Here is a 19,447-nt window from a genome sequence, read left to right on the forward strand (position 1 = left end):
GTCATAAATTAAGGCTCTGATGTTAAAGAACCAATGTCTGTAGCCTCATGTGAGTATGTTTCAGTAACTAACCGCCAAAATAACTCAGTGAAAAAATTAATATATAGTTTGGATTTAATATTGGGATCTGACTTGTCCTGTATTGTCATCAGCTGGGATTATAACAGTGAGTTTGTCTGTCTGCATGACTTCAGCTTTGTAGATGAACTGGTCAATGACTAGAAGCTGAATTTGTAATAAAACCCCAGTCGGTTGCTGATTCTTGACTGTGAAGTTCAGTCCCTAAGGTATAATGTATCCAATCTAAAAGAGATCTCTGTACAGACAGGCACAGCTCTTCAAGCAGCTCTGTCGAGAGAAAGGAGAGGGGGTTTTGGCCTTTGAACAAAATCAATATCAGCAGCTTGGCGCTGACAGTCTGATGCCCTCCCTGAGATTCCATCTGGAAATAAATCTCAGGATATCTATAGCTGAGAACGAGAAGAATCAATTGACAATGCACACAACAGTGTGGCACATTCAGCAGTCTCTGCTGTACCCAGCAGACCTCTGGGCAGTATCGTGTGGATCAGGGTTGACATCATAATAAAATAGTCAGCAGCCATGAGCAGCAAACAAAGCCATCTCAACTCTTTATACAAAGTCAGAGCAAACCCTGCACCACTCAGAATTCACAATACTGTGCCCTGGGAACAGACGTCTAGTATCCCATGACATATGAGGAACAGCAGGGGCAATATCCCTGGTGCCCTGGCCAATCCTTACCTCTCTACCAAAATGTGTTGTCAATATCTTTTGGCTGTTGACTGGAGTTGCCACATCTCCTTCATTACAGCATTTCAAAGTCACTTCTTTGGAGTGAAGCACTTTCTGAAGTCAGGAAACATGCTACATGAGAATTATCCTCCACTCAGCATAGTCAGTCTTCCTGGAGAGCTCCTGGAGACAGTAAGACCTCCTCCTCTTCCCTTTGTTAGCCAAGATACTTCTGTAAACCTACTGGGAGTTGGTTGTGTGAATGGAGACCAACTCCTCCACATATGTACAGAGCACCTCATGTGTGAGTGTGTGAATAAGTGTGTGCATTTATGTGACTGTGTATATTTATGTGAGTGTGACATGAGTGTATGCCCATTTACATTTGTGTGGGTGGGTGTGTATTTATGAGAGTGAAAGGGCATGTGCATGTATATTTGTGCATGTGAGAGTGTGTACTTGCATATTTGTACAAGTGTGAGTGTGACAGTATGTCTGCATGTGCATTTGTTGGGTGTGTGCATTTGTGTGTGTTTGTACATGTGAGGGAGTATGCGCAAATGTGTGTATGGTCACATTGGGATGCCTGGTTGGCACAGATGAGTTGGATCGAAGGGTCTGTTTTCTGTGTTGTATAACTCAATGGTTCTTTGAGTGTGTATATGTATATTCACAAAAGTGTGTGTACATGTATGTTTCAGCATATGAGACAGTGTATGCACTTCTGTCTATTTGCATGTAAATGCATGTGTGTGTTTATATGTGCATGTGAGTTCACACCATGGCACATTACACTGCTGTATGTGCGTACTTACATTTACACTATTTGTGATGACCATACAATGAATGACCACGGCTGAATCATCAGATATTTCTGATATAATAACAGAACAGTCATGTTTCCTTTTCAAAATTTGCTAATGAACGTGTTACAGTGTGCTACCAAAAAAGCTCTTGTTTTATGAGATGCAGGGATCCCTGGCAAGGTCATTTATTTTGCCCGTCCCTAACTGCCTTGTAGTGCCGTTTCAGAGGACAGTTAAAAGTCAGGTACATTGCTGTGGGTCTGCAGTCATGCATCAGCCGGACCAGGTAAGGTCAGAAGAACTCCTTCCGAAAGGACATTGGTGAACCTGAAGGATTTTCACAATAGTCAATGATATTTTAATGGCTGCCATTGCTGAGACTAGATTTCAATTCCCAATTTATTGATTGAATTTAGACTCTAGAACTGGTCTGGTGGAATCTGACCTTGTATCCATGTCAGTGTTAGCTCGGGTCTCTCAACGATTAGCCTCACGACACTATCATTCTCTCACCGTCTCCCACTTGCATCATTGTAGTGCCTTTAGTAAACAACATTTGACAGCAAACCACATAGAGAGATAGGAGGAATATTTGAAGAGGGAGCTACAGGATGTTAAGAGTCACCCACATCGCCTATGCAGAGGCCAGACCAGGTCAGGACAGTAGATTTCCTTCCCTAAAGGACATTGGTGAGCAGGGTTGAAAAGCTCCGAAGGTCTGGCAGGATCTGAGGAAGGGTCACTTGATCCAAAACGTTACCTCTGATTTCTCTCCACAGACGCTGCCAGAACTGCTGAGCTTTTGCAGCAATTTCTGTTTTGATTTCCAACAGCTGCAGTTTTTTTGGGTTTTTTTTTGTGAGGCTGATGGGTTTTCCCCCTCACAACCGGCAACAGTTTCACAGCCATCATTGGTTCTTAACTGCCAGTTTTTTAAATGAATTCAAACTTTGCCATCTCCTGTGGTGGGATTCGAGCCCAGGTCCCCAAAGCATGATCAGTGTCTCTGGATTAATAGCCTCATCATGACACCTCTAAACTCCTATACTTAGGCAGCTGCAGTCAGACTCAGAACTGTAGGCATGGATTCTTCAATATTTTGTTCGAACCACGTTTTATTTGGAGTGCAAACTCAAAAATGGAAGTTTTGGACGGGCGCGCTGAATGTTTGCTGTGTGACATTTTGGAATTTGAACTTTAAAAGTAGAATACTGCAGCACTTCAATTATTGTGTACAAAAGGTCGGGTAACGTTCAGAGAAACAGAGCTGCCTCCTGAGAGGTAAGATGGATTGCTCCTATAATAGACAAACCAATGGAAGGAAATAAAGGCAAAATACTGTGGATGCCGGAGATCTGAAATAAAAACAGAAAGTGTTGGAGAGACTCAGCAGGTCAGGCAGTGTCTGTGGAGAGAGAAACAAGAGTAAAAATTTTGAGTCCTGTATGAAACTTCTTTAGAACCCCTGAAGGGGTTATGCAAGGATACATTCTTCTCTCTCCCACTCTCTCTTTGAGGAAAACACAGATGTTCAAAGACTGCTTACTCAATGAAAGCCCCAAGACTAACTGACTGCTTCCACAGACTGAGAATCTTTCATCACCCTGTGACTGTTAGCATCATGATCTTGCCAAGGGAAACCGGAAGAGCTGCGAGAGAGTCACATCATTCTAATTTTGTGGTTGATCTTGATCCACAAGGACTTTTCTTCCCTTTCTGTCCCACCCAAAATATCTCTGTACGTTGTACATCCCAGTCTGTGGGAGTGTGTATGTGTCTGTGTGTGTGTCTGTGTCTGTGTGGGTGTGTCTGTGTATGTGTGTTGCGTGCACATATGTGTCTATGTACGTGAGTATGTGTGTCTGCCTGTGGGTGTGGGTGTGGATGTGTCTGTGTCTGTGTCTATGTGTCTATCTTTCTATAGGTGTGTGTCTGTGTCTATCTATGTGACTATGTGTCTGTGTGTGTGTGGTATGTGTATGCAAGTATATGTATGTGTATGTGAGTGTCTGTGTATGCGTGTATGTGTGTGTATGTGAGCATGTATGTGTGTCTGTCTGTGGGTGTTTGCGTATGTGTGCCTGTGACTATATGTGTGCATATATGTGAATGTGAGTATGTGCGTATGCGTCTGTGTGGGCATATGTGTGTATTTGGTTATGTGTGTGTGTCGGTGTATGTGTATGTATGTGTGTCTGTGTATGTGTATATACGTATGTGTGTGTGTCTGTCTATGGGTGTGTGTGCCTGTCTATGGATGTGTGTGCATGTGTTTGTATTTGTGTGTGTGCACGTGTGTGCGAGTATATGAGTGTGTGTATAAGTGTCTGTATGTGTGAGAAAGTGTGAGACTGTGTCTGTCTGTGTGCGTGTGTATCTGTGTATGTGAGTACGTGTTTGTGTCTGTCTGTGAGTGTGTGTCCATCTGTGTCTGTGTGTCTGTCTGTCTGTGGGTGTGCGTGTGTGTTTGTATTTCTGTGTGCCTGTGTGTCTGTGTCTGTTGATGTGTGTGCATGTGTATTTGTGTGTGTGCATGTGTGTATATCTGTGTTTGTATTTGTGTGTGTGTGCATGTGTGCGTGTGTGAGAGTGAGTGTATGTGTGTGTGTGAGAAAGAGCGTGAGAGTGTGTGCGCCTGTGTGTGTCTGTGTTTGTATTTGTGTGCGTGTGAGTATGTGTATGTGTGTGCATGAATGTGTATGCGTGTAAGTGTCAGTGTATATGAGACAGAGGGAGAGTATATGTGTCTGTGTGTGTGCATGTGTGTATATGAGTGTATGAGAGTGTGTGTGCATGTGTATGAGTGTGTGCGTAAGTTCTGTGTAAGTGTCTCTGTGTGAGAGTGTGTCAGTGTGTGTGCGTGCGCATGCGCATATATGAGTGTGCATGTGTGTATGTGGGTATGAGAGTGTGTGTGTGTATGTGTTTGTGTCTCTATGAGCGTGCGTTTGAACTTAATGGGGATAGCTAGTTGAAGTTTGCACAGTATTAGTTAATTATCTATTCTGCCACTCACTCAAGAATAAGTTTGCCCACTTCTACAAATATCTTTTTCTCTCTTTATTGATGAAACCTGGTGAGTGTTTTTTTTAATTCTAGGTAACAGTAAAACCAAAGCAAATTAAACATCTCGGTGACTCAGTTGGACATTGACACTGCTGGGACATCACACTGAGTCATGGGGTTTGATTACCAGTGCACTCCTTCCATCTTGATTTGAAGGATGTACTTGTGGACTCCCTCTGCTGGAATATGTGTACCTGGGAGCCTGAAATGGATAAAATACACAAAGCAGTTTTCAATAGCAGTAGCGTTGTGGCTTTGGTTCTCTTTGGTGACACAGTTAGGAGTCAAGTAATCCATGAACCAGTGACAAATGCCAACGTTTTGCAGTCAAATGTGCAAACATCTTTTTAATCCTTAAAGTCAGCTGATCTGGAATCTTGAATGAGAGACTTTCTCCTTTCCACCATCCAGAAAATGCTTCATGATTTCTCTCTGATATGGGTGTGCAGAGATTGCAGATCCATTGTAGCCTTATGGTCAGGCAGAGTCGCAGCATTATATACACGCAGCACATGAAGTCCTTACAGGAGAACTTTCTTCAAGGCAAGGTATACACATAACAATTAGGAACATGGAGGACAGACACACAAACAGATCAACTGCTTTCCGGGTGCAATAACTGGTGATTTATGTGACACTCCACTGAATACAAACATCCAACCAAGTGTTGATGCTTGACATGACTGTAGCATAATTGTTCTAATTTTATATTGTTACCCCATTTGCTCTAGATTTTACCATCTGGTTTGTCAGTAGCTACCACATGGAATCGTTTAAACACTTCAACAAAATCATTCATCAATTTTCTACGTGCCAGAGAATTTAGGCCTCATCTATGCAACTTGTCCTCATCATCGTAGCCTCTGAACCCTGTATGAATCTTGTGTTATCAATATCTTCTTCAATGTTAATGTATCTTTCCCCAGGTTCAGTGCACCCCTGGAAAAGACTCTGTGCAACTGACGTCTTAATTTTGGATTCAGAATCTTGTGATAAAGACCAAGTTTTTTCATTAGAAGTCACACGACACCAGGTTATAGTCCAACAGGTTTATTTGGAATCACAAACTTTCGGAACTTTGCTCCTTCGTTGGGTGAAGTGATCCTTTACCTGATGAAGGAGCAGAAGAAGTGACTTCTGATGTTGTCCAACATTGGCAATATCTTTTTTTTCAGTGAGCTTTTCTGATTGCATTTTCTATTCCTACACATTACTCTTTAACAGACCTGTTTCCACAAAGGCTGAAATCCCTTTGTTCTCCTTTAACTGCCCATCTCTCACACCTTTAAGAATTTGTGCTGTCTAATCTGTAATGATGGCAGCGAGACTGTCAATGAAACAAGTGAGTGCTGACTCTCAATCTGAACAACTCTGCATCAACCACACAAAGATGGGAAAGTCATCATTGTGAAGACATTGGGATAGGATTGGACCATCAACCCCTCGAGCCTGCTCAAACTTACAAAGAGATTGCATCTGCCCTGTGTTTTAATTCTGTCAGACCCATCTTGGCTCTCTATCATTCCCTATCCCAAATCACCATGTCCAGCAAGATGAACCTGTGTCTGTGTGTGCGTGCGTCTGTGTATGAGTGTATGAATGTGTGTGTGTGCGTGTAAGCATGTGTGTGTGTGTGCGTGAAATGTGCTTGTGCATGTATCTGTGTGTGTGTGCACGTGTCTGTGTGTGTGTGTGCACGTGTCTGTGTGTGTGGATTGTGCATGTGTCTGTGTGTGTGTGTATGTTTGTGTGTGTGTGTGTGTGTCTTTGTGTGCGTGTGCCTTTGTCTCTGTGTGTGAGTGTGTGTGTGTGTGTGTGTTGATCTCCACGACTCAGTTGATAACACCCTTTTGTTTCTCAATGAGGAACATTGTGGGTTCAAGCCCCAGTCCAGGACACAGACAGTAGCATCAAGGTTGATAGACTCAGCACTGCATCGATACTGCACTGTTGGAGATGCCACTTTTCAGATGGGATGCTCTGTCCATTTGTCTTGTATTATTTTGGAACAGATCAGGGGAGATCTCTTCCAGTGTCCTACATAATGTTTGTCCCTCATGCACCATCAAAAAACTTATTATTTGTTCTTTGTTGTCTGTCTTTGTTCTTTGTTGCACAAATTGGCTGTCACATTTCCCATGATACAACAGTGACTACACTTTCAGACACACGTCATTGGCTGAAATGCTTTTGGCCATCCTGTAGCTATGGAAAGACACTATATAAAGACAAAGATAAGCAGAAAATATAGCAGTAATTCAACAGGTCTGGCAGAAAATATGATGACATAAACAGAGTAATTGAATCTTCCTTTCATCTGGAACCATGTCTGATCTTTCCAAGTGATTCCATTGTTGTCATTAATGTTGACAATATCGTTTCGGTGTCAGTCATATAAAGAACCAAGGAATCACTTTCTGAAATTGCTGGAGAAACTCAGCAAACCATCCAGCACGTGTGGATAGAGAGAAGCAGATTTAACATTTCAGGTGCAGTGACCCATCTTCAGAAACATCCAACCAAAAGTACAACTTGGTTGGATGTTTGTATTCAGTAGATTGTCACTTCACCCAAAAGGAAATTCACCTGTACAATTCAATCTTGTGTCTGTTCTCCAGTGCAACCTGCTCCTAGCTGTGTGTACCTTGCCTTTAAGAGAATTCTCCTGTAAGAACTTCATGTGCTGTGTGTATATAATGTTGTGTCTCTGCCTGAAAGTAAGTCTATAATGGTACTGCAATCTCAACACATACAAATCAGAAGGGTTTCTGTAATGTCTGCTTCATGACCTTTAATGCATTTTCCAGTTTTAGATAAACTAATCCACAGTTAACTGGCCCCTGAGGAATAATTGATTATGAGATCACTATTGTCAATATGAGACAAATCGATTGTGTGTCCATTACCTTTTTAAGCTCAAGTCAAAGGTAGGTCCTTGGTGATTATTCACTAAACCACAGTGAAGTGATGTGATATTTTAATTACAATTAGGGTAAGGAGACAGCTCCTCAGTCTATGTCAGCCAGAACAGGCATTGCTGCTCTTGATGTTAATCTAATACACACGTTAGCTATCCAACCAAGTGAGCTAACTGCAAATCCCACACACACACACCCGCCTCCTAGTGACAGCTGGCTCTCTCATTCACTCTGCATCCTTAATGCTAGAAGCTTTGAGGAGAATAAGTAATGAAGAAAGCGACTTTCTCCCGTGGTCTGGGAACACTCCTCAGTATTTTAGTTTTTCTAATAGAGAAGGCAGCCTGGCTGATGGGGAGGTAAACGTCCTACCATCTCACCTCCACTTAACTCGTTCCTGCTCAGCTTTAAGTTTAACTTTGTTTGTTGTAAGTGTTCTCAAATCTGAATCGATGAAATGTGTGTATCTGTGCCTGAGGTGTATATGTCTTTGTCTGTCTGTGTGTGCGTCCGTGTTGCATTAATTTAGTCCCCCACATTTGAACAGATTTTGGCCTTAATTTTTCTTTCAGTCAGAGCATCATTGATCATTTAAAAGTTCCTTTTGTTTAAATAAAGAAAGGAAAATTAGGGCTTTTTAAATTCTTACCTGGGGTGTGGGTGTGACTGTCCATTCCTAATTACCCTTAAACTGAGAGTGCACTCAGATATGGCAGAGGGAAGTTAAAAGTCAATAATACTGATGTGGGTCTGGATTTTCCTCCTCCCAAATCATCAATGATAGTTTTCTGGTCACCGGCATTAATTTTATTTTTTCAAATTTATGAATCACGTTGAAATTCAATCAGATATTGTGGTGAGCCTTGAACCCTCAACTCTAGACCACCTGGGCCACTGGATGACCAGCCCAACAATGTTACCAACACAGCACCATCTCCCATGTTAACTCGCAACCATGGTAAATGTAAATGGGGCATTTGAAATTTTTACCCTCGTGCCCTGTAGTGACTGGGTCATTAACTATATTCACGGCTGAGACAGACTGGTATCCTGTCATTAAATCACCCTTTATTTCAAAACTGAAAGAACTGCAGATGCTGGAAATTGCTGGAAAAGCTTAGCAGATCTGGCAGCATTTGTGGAGAGAAATCAGAGTTAGCGTTTCAGGTCGCGTGACGCTTCCTCAGAAAAGATTTTTAATCAGTAAGGAAATCAAGGCTTCTAGGGAAAAGGCAGGAAAAGAGGTGAGGATTACTAGATCAATGATGATTTCATTGAATATTGGATGAGTCTCAATAGGCTGAATGGCCAATCTCCGCTCCTACGTCTTATGGTTTTATGATGAGAGATGGTAGTATAGTTTCATTTCAAACTGTATTAGGTAGATTCCAAGATGATGAATAGGGCTGGGCCTGTTTTCACGTGAAATGAGAGGCTGAGGAGATATCTGATAAAGGTGTTTAAAATCATGATGGTCATGGATAGGGTCAATAGACAAGGTATTTTCTCCAAGCTTGGGGATTCCAAACTGACAGGGCATAGCTTTAAAGTGCAAGGGAAACTTTTCAAACAGACCTAAAGGATAACTGGTTCCCGCAGAGGGCGACGCGTGTATGGTATGCCTGCCTCTCTCTCTCTCTTTCTCTATCTATCTGCCTGTCACTCTCTCTCTCTCTCCACCTGCCTGCCTCTCTCTCTCTCTCTCTCTATCTATCTGCCTGTCACTCTCTCTCTCTATATATACGCCTGTCACTCTCTCTCTCTCTATCTGCCTGTCACTCTCTCTCTCTCTCCACCTGCCTGCCTCTCTCTCTCTCTCTATCTGCCTGCCTCTCTCTCTATCTATCTGCCTGTCACTCTCTCTCTCTCTCCACCTGCCTGCCTCTCTCTCTCTCTCTCTATCTGCCTGCCTCTCTCTCTATCTATCTGCCTGTCACTCTCTCTCTCTCTCTCTCTCTCTCTCCACCTGTCTGCCTCTCTCTCTCTATCTGCCTGTCACTCTCTCTCTCTCTCTCCACCTGCCTGCCTCTCTCTCTATCTGCCTGTCACTCTTTCTCCCTTTTTTCTCTCTCACTCTCTCTCTATCTGCCTATCACTCTCTCTCTCACTCTTTCACTCCACCTGCCTGCCTCTCTCTCTTTCTCTCTCTCTTTCACTCTCTCTCTGTCTATACCTGCCTGTCACTCTCTCTCTCCCCCTGTCTCCCTCATCCATAAATAGGAAGCATTTAATGGCAACAATTCGCTGCTTGTAGTTCATGGAATTTTTTAAAGACGTCTTTTAAATTCCCTGTTTGTTTTATTGTCTCTGTGACCTAGTCTTTGCCAGGGAAGATGACTGGATGTTAAGCGATGAATGTCCCAGTAATCTCAGCAAACTTACTTTGTGTTTTCTGAGTGATGGGAGAATACTCAAGGGTAGACATGTCAATATTGCAGTTGACAATAGAACAGTATGAAAGGGAAACTTCCATTTCTATTGAGTCTTTAATGACCTTCAGATGTCCCAAAATGCTTTTGTGTCGCATCTATTACTATTCCCTGAAGAGATTACAGTACACATGTCATGAATTGTAGGAGAAAGTGAGGACTGTATGTGTTGGAGAGTCAGAATCAAAGAGTGTGTTGCTGGAAAAGCACAGCAGGTCAAGCAGCATCCGAGGAACAGGACAGTCGATGTTTCGGCCATAAGCCGTTCATCAGGAACGTCAGGTCGGTTAGCTCAAATGAAGTGTATCATCCCGGGTTGGAAAATTGACAATGTTCAGCAACAGATCCAGAATTTTGTGAATCACAACAAGATGGGTTCCTTGGATTCAGCTATTCTTTGGAATATGGTGCCATGGGAGAGAACAGACTTTGTCCAACATCCCATTGCAAAGATAACACCAGAAGTGTCTTGGTATGTGACAGCAGAAAATAGATGTTTACAATGATGGGTCAAGTTAAGGAAAGATGGGCGAAGATTTGAATGGAATACTAACACTGGTATGAACACTTGGGGCCGAATGGCCTGTTTCTGTTCCATCCTATGTAATTCTAACCCAACAGCACAGCACTCCCTTGTTTCTGTAGGAGAGTATCAGACATCAATTTCTAATGCTCTGACTCAAAACATTGTGTGTTGGAAACCACACTCCAAAGAGACATTAAACACATAGTCTGACATCACATTTCTAACCATCGCTGAGGGAGTGCTGCACAGTCTGATGTATTGCTCAGATGAAATGTCAATAGCTACACGTTCTGTAAGATTAATTTAAAGGTTCCTTTTACTCTAAGCTGAATATTACAATTAGAATTAGAATCCCTGCAGCGTGGAAACAGGCCCTTCAGCCCAACAGGTCCATACCAACCCTCCGAAGAGTAACCTATCCAGAGCCATTCCCCTATCCTATATTTGCCTCTGACTAATGCGCCTAACCTACACACTATTATGGGCAATTTAGCATGGCCAATTGACCTAACCTGCACATCTTTGGACAGTGGGAGGAAACCGGAGCACCCGGAGGAAGCCCGCGCAGACACGGGGAGAATGTGCAAACTCCACAGAGACAGTCACCCGAGGCTGGAATCGACCCCAGGACCCTGGTGCTGTGAGGCAGCATTGCTAACCACTGAGCCACCATGTCACCCTAAAATTGAATTCAAATTTTACCATCTGCCTTGACAGGATTTGAACCCATGCTCCCAGTAAATTACAAGGGTCTCGGGATTAACAGCCCAGTGATATTGTCATTAGGCCATCATTTCCCCAAACATGTCCTATGTCCTATTCAATATTCACCCCTCACCAAACAACACCCCCAAAACATTTATCTTTTTAGTGTGCGTGAGGTTTCTATGTGCAGATTGGTTAGTATGCTGCTCTATTTCATCCCTACAGTGCAAAAGCAGCCATTTGGCCCAACGAGTCCATACTGACCCTTGGAAGACTATTCCACTCAGACCCACCCCTTGTCCCTGCATTTCCTATGGTCAATCCACCTCACCTTCGGATTGTGGGCGGAAACCCCACACAGACACGGGAAGAATGTGCAAACTCCCCACAGACAGTCACCTGAGACTGGAATTGAACCCAGATCCCTGGTACTATGAGGTAGTAGTGCTAACCATTGAACCCCTGTGCCGTATTTTGAGTGACAATGCCTTGTCCTTTCATGGATTCTGTATTGTTTGGGTTCTATCAATTGTTGTATGTCTGCATCTGTCTACATTCTGAGTCTCTACCATTTCCTGGATGGACCTTTACCAAAGGTAAGGCCCTCTCACTCTCCTCAGTATAGTTTTTACAATCCGATACTGTAGCACATGTTTTATGCCTACTCTTAACACATGCTTTGCTCCAGTCTGCTATCATGTGCTACAGTACCATTATCATTGCATTGTCATCATTGGCACTGCAGCCTACATTAGCTCAATTGGCTGGATAGCTAGTGAGTGATACCCTCAGCATGGGGTCCATCCCTGCACTGCCTAACATTACCATTGAAGGTCCTACCTCCTTAACCTCACCCTCATCAGAGATGGAGTGACCCTCAGGTTAAACTCATAGAAGGTAGAAGGAGGCCATTTGGCCCTTCGAGCCTGCTCCACCATTCATCATGATCATGACTGATCAGCAGCCTAATCCTGCTTTCTCCCCATAACCTTTGATCCCATTCGCCCCAAATGCTATATCTCGCTGCCTCTTGATTACATTCAATGTTTTGGCATCAACTACTTCCCGGGGTATTCAATTCCACAGGCTCACCACTCTCTGGATGAAGAAATGTATCTTCATCTCTGTCCTAAATGGTCATCACCATTGCTCTCTCTCCAGTGGGACTAGGGTGATTTTACCTTCAATACTCTGCATTAGCAGAATGACCACACTTCATTGAGTCATAGAGATATACAGCATGAAAACAGAACCTTTGGTCCAACTCATCTTTGCCAACAAGGTATCTTAAATTGATCTAGTCCTATTTGCCAGCATTTGGCCCATATCCCTCTAAACCTTTCCTATTCATGTCCCCATCCAGATGCCTTTTAAATGTCATTGTACCAGCCTCCACCATTTCCTCTGGCAGCTCATTCCATGCACCACCCTCTGCGTGAAAAAGTTGCCTCTTAGGTCCCTTTTAAATCTTTCCCCTCTAACCTTAAACCTATGCCCTCTGGTTTTGGACTCGCCCCATCCTGGGTAAAAGACTTTGTCTATTTATCCTATCCATGCTCCTCATGATTTTATAAACATCTATGGGGTCACCCCTCAGCCTCCAACGGTCTAGGGAAAACAGTCCCAGCCTATTCAGCCTCTCCCTATAGCTCAAACTCTCCAACCCTGGCAACATCCTTGTAAATCTTTTTCTGAACCCTTTCAAGTTTCACAACATCCATCCTATAGCAGGGCCAGAAAAGTGCCTGACGGACTGTGAAGTGTCTTGGAATGTTTTGAAGCCATGAAAGGTGCCATATAAATGCACAAACTCTGAATCTTAAGCTTGTGCATTTCCTTTATTCGAGATGAGATCACATCGCTGACAGGTTGCAGAGAGGGAGAGGAGCACTACATTAACGAGGCTGGTACATGATGCATCAGTGGGTAGGAGACAGGACTCGCAATTCCCAAAAATAACCAGCCAACTGATCACTATCACATTTTGTGAAAGTCTCAAAGACAGGCACCAGATTGGAAAATCAGCCCAAAAAGCATAAATCAGCGTCGAGAGGGATAGAACATTTTGCTTCATTACACACGGCAACTCATCATGAGCATTTACGGACAATGAGCAACAACAGCTCGCATTTGCATCGAACATTTAATGTAGCAACACATGGACGCCCAATTGCCTGGCTTTTCACACCAGAGAGTACCTGAAAGGCCTCACCACTGTTCATGGAGATAAACGAATCTTGTTACATTAGCACTTTCAGTATTTTTATTCGAATTATGTCAGTGTTACAATTAATATCTTTAGTACCTGCCAAGGCCAGGTCATTGAGAATATCCAAGGCTGATATCAGGGTTAATGGGAAAAGGCAGGAAAGTGAGGCTAAGAGGTATCAGAGCAGCTGTGATCTCATTGAATGGGAGATCAGACTCGATGGGCTGAAAGGCCCACGTATGTCCCAGTGTCTTGTGCTGGGTGTGTCAGCATTCCGTGGGTTGATCAGATGGCATACAGGCATTCAAATTAGGAGCAAGAGCAGGCCATTCAGCCCCTCGAGGGAGCCTGCTCTACCATTCAGTAAGATCATTAATGTAGGCTCCACATTTCTGCCTACCCTGATAACATTTCAGCCCCTTGATCATCGAGAACTGATCGACCTCCCCCTTAAACATATTCAAGGACACTACTACCACCACATTTGAAGAATTCCAAAGTCACACAACCCTCTGTAAGAATAATAAACTCTCCTCACTTCGGTCTTAACCACGTGACCTCGCATTCTGCATTCTCCCCATCTATCAGGGTCTTGGTCGTTTCGATCAAGTCAGCCTTTACTCATCTAACCTCCATCAGATATAAGCCCAGTCTGTCCAGCCTTTCCTCATTAGACAATCCCACTGATCCAAGGAATTATCATCGAGAAATGGACTTGGACTCAGGGAAGTTCAAGCAAATATAGATCAGATTAAAAAGCATCCCGTGATACCACATCAAGCCTTGATGACAACCGGAGCTGAAAAATGTGTTGCTGGAAAAGCGCAGCAGGTCAAGCAGCATCCAAGGAGCAGGAGAATCGACGTTTCAGGCATAAGCCCTTCTTCAGGATTCCTGAAGAAGGGTTTATGCCCGAAACGTTGATTCTCCTGCTCCTTGGATGCTGCCTGACCTGCTGCGCTTTTCCAGCAACACATTTTTCAGCTCTGATCTCCAGCATCTGCAATCCTCACTTTCTCCTACTTGATGACAACCAATCAAGAACCTGGTCAAAGAGGGAGGTTTTAACAACATCATAACAACAGATAGAGAGAGAGAGAGAGCAAGAGATAGATGGAGAGAGACAGAGAGAGGGAGGCAAAGAGAAAGATATAGACTCAGAGGAACAGAGAGAGGAAGAGGGACAGTAAGACAGAAAGAGGAAGAAAAACAGAGTGAGTTAGACAGATGCAGAAAGACCAAGAGGGAGAGGGAGAGAGAAAGTACGGGAGAAAGACAGCCAGGCAGGGAGAATGAGAGAAACAGAGAGAGTTAGACAGACAGAGAGAGAAATAGGTGCAGAGAGACAGAGAGAGGGGGAGAGACAATGAGAAAGAGAGACAGAGAGACAGATGGAGAGAGAAAGAGACAGAGAGGCAGACTCAGAAAGAGTGAGACAGTGACAACAGGAGAGAGAGACAGAGACTTGGAGAGAAAGACAGAGACTTAGAGAGTGAGACAAAGAGATAGAGACAAAGTGAGACAGGAATAGATGGAGAGAGACAGAGAGAGTGAAACAAAGAGAGACAAAGAAAGAAAAAGATGGAGAGAAAAAGGCAGCGAGACAGATTTAGAGAGAGTAAGACAGTGAGAGACAAAGAGAGGGAGACAGGCAGAGACAGAGAGAGACAAAGTGACAGATAAAGAGACAGAAACAGAGAGTGAGATAGAGAGTGTAAGACAGACAGACAGAGAGAATGAGATAGAAAGAGAGGGAAAGACAGAGAGAGAGACAGAAAGAGTGAGACAGAGCGAGAAAGAGACAGAGACAGAGAGTGAGATAGAGAGAGTGTGTGACAGACAGAGACAGAGAGAGAATGAGATAGAAAGAGAGGGAAAGACACAGAGAGAGAGACAGAGAGTGAGACAGAGCGAGACAGAGACAGAGAGAGAGATAGAGAGAGAGTGAGACAGACAGAGACAGAGAGAGAATGAGATAGAAAGAGAGGGAAAGACACAGAGAGAGAGACAGAGAGAGTAAGACAGAGCGAGAAAGAGAGACAGAGAGTGAGATAGAGAGAGAGTGAGACAGACAGAGACAGAAAGAGAATGAGATAGAGAGAGGGGGAGAGAGATAGAGAGAATGAGACAGAGATAGAGACAGCGAGAGAGAGAATTATATTAGTTTACAGTGGAATTTGAGAGCTGAGGGTCCATCATGTTGAAAAGATTGAATTACTGAGAGCTAATTGACCATTATTTCAGAAATATACACAAGGTCGTAATAAGGAGAAATTACTATTCAAATGAAAAAGCTGAAAGGAATCATTTTAGAACACGGAAAATATGATTTGAGGTTCTGTTGCATCTGAAACTTTAGGTAAAATGTACAGGCCATTCAGAACCAATGGAAATCCTACAATTGTCAACAAATGACAGAGGATCTGGAGTTGAGGTGGCCGAATCTTTGTAAAGTCCAGCTGGAGGATTGAGGACATTTGGATTGACATTCACATATCCTTCAGGGATGGTGTAATGAGGTTCACAAAAATAACAAGCAACCAATGTGTATTCATCCCTCAGTAATGCAGGGGTCACATGAGTGTGATTGCACTGGTGTGTCTCAGCCACCTTAGGATGTCTCTCTTCACTTTGCAGCTGCTTGGGGTTGGTTGGCTCAATTGACTGGACAGCTGATGAGTAATGCCAATTGCATGGGTTCACTTCCTGGTTTGGGATGAGGTGACCAGGAAGGACTCTTCTTCTCAACCTCTCCCTTTGCCTGAGGTGTGGTGACCCTCAGTCCCATCTGGGAGGTCTATGGTCACTTTACCTTGTTATTGTTACAGTCCTTGTTACTTTGGCTTAGCTCGCTCTGGTCAAGAGCTACTTTGACAAAGACCCTTTACTGTCCATTTTTGACTTTAATGGGATGTGAGTGTGACAGGTAGGGCCAATAATTATACCCCATCCCTAACTGCCCCTCAACTGAGTGGCTTGCTAAGGCCGTATCTGAGGGCTTTAACACTGGGTGTGGGTCTAGAGTCACGTCTAGGCCGGACCCATTGACAACGGTAGATTCATTTCCTTAAAGGGACACTAATGAACAAGGTGGGTTTTACCAACAATCCTTGATCGTTACCATAGTTACTATCACTGAGATGAGATTATGATTTCAGGTTTAATTATTGAATATCAAATTCTACCAGTTGCTGCAGGAGGATGGGATTCAAACCTGTGGCAAGGAAATTATCCAGGACCCTCTGGATTTTTGGCCCACTGTCATTTCCGATAAGCCACCATCACCTGCTACCTCCTTCCCCTGCAGCTGTGACTCAGTAAGTAACCCTCCTTGCTGAGACGCTTGAAATAAACAATTCCTTTTTTAAATACAGAACTGAGAATCCCAAAACCTCAAATCCAATTCTGAACTCCGAAGACAACCTTTGGTGGTTTGTTCACGATGTTTTGACACACCGGCCTGAAATGCTAACTCTCTCTGTCTCCTTACCTCTCGGCAGGTCTCACTAAGACTGCAGAGCTCCCCCCCTTCCTTTCAGATTTCCAGCCTCTGCAGCCTTGTGCTGGCTTTCTTGCAGGGGAGGTCATGATTTAAATATTGCCTGACAGCCTGAATATGAACACAGGGAGACCAGGGAGGTCATAGTGCTGCCAAAGGAAAGGTTTAAAATATACTTCCCCCTTCACCATTGACAAGACAAGGTAAATATAACCTTGAGTCACAGTGTGTGACGTGCAGTGTTGGTTCAGCTACTTTATACACATCTCTGCAAATGTCCTTGTTTGCTAAGGCTTCATCAGAGTAAATCCAACTGATTGTATCCAATGTAATCCTGTTTTACAGAAAGCATTTACTACACGACAATTATCCATTTGCAAAAAGAGACCTGAGCTGATAACACTGGCTCAGGGCACAATGAAGAAACAACATTATATTCTAATTATTCACAATTCTAGACCTGCTCTGAATGTGTCAGAACTCAGATGACCGTGGTACAGGCAAATCACGTTGGCAATCCCTGGGACAGCTCAGTAAGTGACTTGTTAAAAGCATGGAGGTGGAAAAGATGCAAGGAATTCCTCCCACTCAGCATGCCTCCAGGCAAGATCCTGTATTGAATAATCTCCTGCACCCAGCGTAAATCTCCCACTTATAGCATTTCAAGATAAAATAAAACAAAGATCTGTGAATGCTGAAGCAAAAATAGAAACTGGTGGAGAAACTCGGCAGGTCTGGCATCATCTAGGTGGAGAAAGCATTCTCTCCACTGATAATAACACACTCACCCATTCACACTCACACACACACACACTCTCTCTCACACACACACACACACACACACACACACACAGACACATGCACAACAGACACCCACTCGCACAAACAGAACACACAGTCACACAGACACAAACACACACACACAACAGATACACACACACACAATATGTACACATACATACACACAATTACACACACATACAAACACGTGCTCACATACATAGACACACATACACACAGACACGTTCTCTCGCACACACATATATACACATGCACATACACACACAATTACACATACACACACAAAGACACAGAGATGTACACAAAATCAGACATACAAACACACATAGACACACATACACACACAGACACACACACTCTCTCACAAACATGCACACATACATACACACACAACTACACAGACACACACACACACATATAGACGCACACCCACACAGACACATTCTTTCATACGCACATGCACACACAGACATGCTCTCACACAAATAGACACACTCGCACACACTCACACCAATAGACACACACACACATCCTGATACATACAGACACACACACACAAACACACACACTCACACACACATGCTCTCGCTCACTCCCCCCAATGGTCATGCTTTGTTCATATACTGGGCAAAAGTTGTGATGAAACATGGAACAGGCCTCCCTCAGACCTGAAGCAACAGCCCAATTTTCTAGATGACAATCAGCCCTGCTACAAACAGTCACAGTATAGTACAGGAGGTCCTTCAGCCCATCAATCCTTACATGCCAGCTCATGCAAAGAACAAGCTAGTTCATCCTACTGCCGCCCCCTTTCCCCATTTCTCTGTTGTTTATTCTCTCTGTCAGGTATTATCTGTTGAATCTGTGTCCATCAGCATGGTAGGGTTTTCAAATCCCATCACCCCTCGATCCATACAATACGTTGTTCCTCCGAGGATCTTGGATTATTTTATTGCTCATCCATAGTTCTAGCAGTTACTGACTGTATCCTAATGGGGTCACCTTGGTTCAGAATTCAGTGCAACATTGTTGGTGCTGAGGGAGGTTCACAATTCATCTCCTGTCAGAATCCAGGTCAGTGAGGAGAAAGACACAGGGAGCCTTCTGATAGTACAAACTGGAAAACGACAATGGACGCTCATGACTTGGATGAGGAAAGTGAACAAGTGTGCAGATAACACAAAAGTAGATGGGAAGGCAAGTCGTAAGGATGGTACCAGGAGTCTGCAGAGGAATATGGCAGGTTAGGTGAGAAAGCAAATACTTGGCAACTGGACTATATAATGTGGGAAATTGCGAGGTTATGCACTTTGGCAGGAAGAATAGAAGAGCTGAATATTATTTAAACAGAAAAAGATTGCAGAAAGCTACAATTGAGAGACCTCGTGCATGAATCACATTCAAATTCAGTGGGTAATAGAGAAGGTAAGTGTATATCAGTCTTTAATTCAATAGGAATCGAGTATAACATGAGGACCATCTGTACACAGCACAGCAGTGAGCCAGGATGACAAATAGTCCAGTGAAATACCTACATTCATTGAGCACTGAAACCATTTAATGTGGAGGAGCCGGTGTTGGACGGGGGTGGACAAAGTTACAAATCACGCAACACCAGGTTATAGCCCAACAGGTTTATTTGGAAGCACTAGCTTTTGGAGCACTGCTCCTTCATCAGGTAGCTGGTGGGGCAAGATCTTAAGACACAGAATTTATAGCAATTTTGCTATAA

General features: G+C 43.5%; 1 long non-coding RNA gene across 1 annotated transcript in view; it reads right to left on the reverse strand.

Annotated features, from left to right (window-relative positions):
• Positions 1-19,447, reverse strand: part of LOC148149062 (uncharacterized) — a 119,974-nt gene that overhangs the window by 23,695 nt on the left and 76,832 nt on the right. The window lies entirely within an intron of this gene.

The sequence above is a fragment of the Chiloscyllium plagiosum genome, unplaced genomic scaffold (assembly GCF_037043375.1).
Source record: "Chiloscyllium plagiosum isolate Xiang-an unplaced genomic scaffold, Cpla_swu_hap1 HiC_scaffold_10, whole genome shotgun sequence".
Classification (NCBI taxonomy): domain Eukaryota; kingdom Metazoa; phylum Chordata; class Chondrichthyes; order Orectolobiformes; family Hemiscylliidae; genus Chiloscyllium; species Chiloscyllium plagiosum.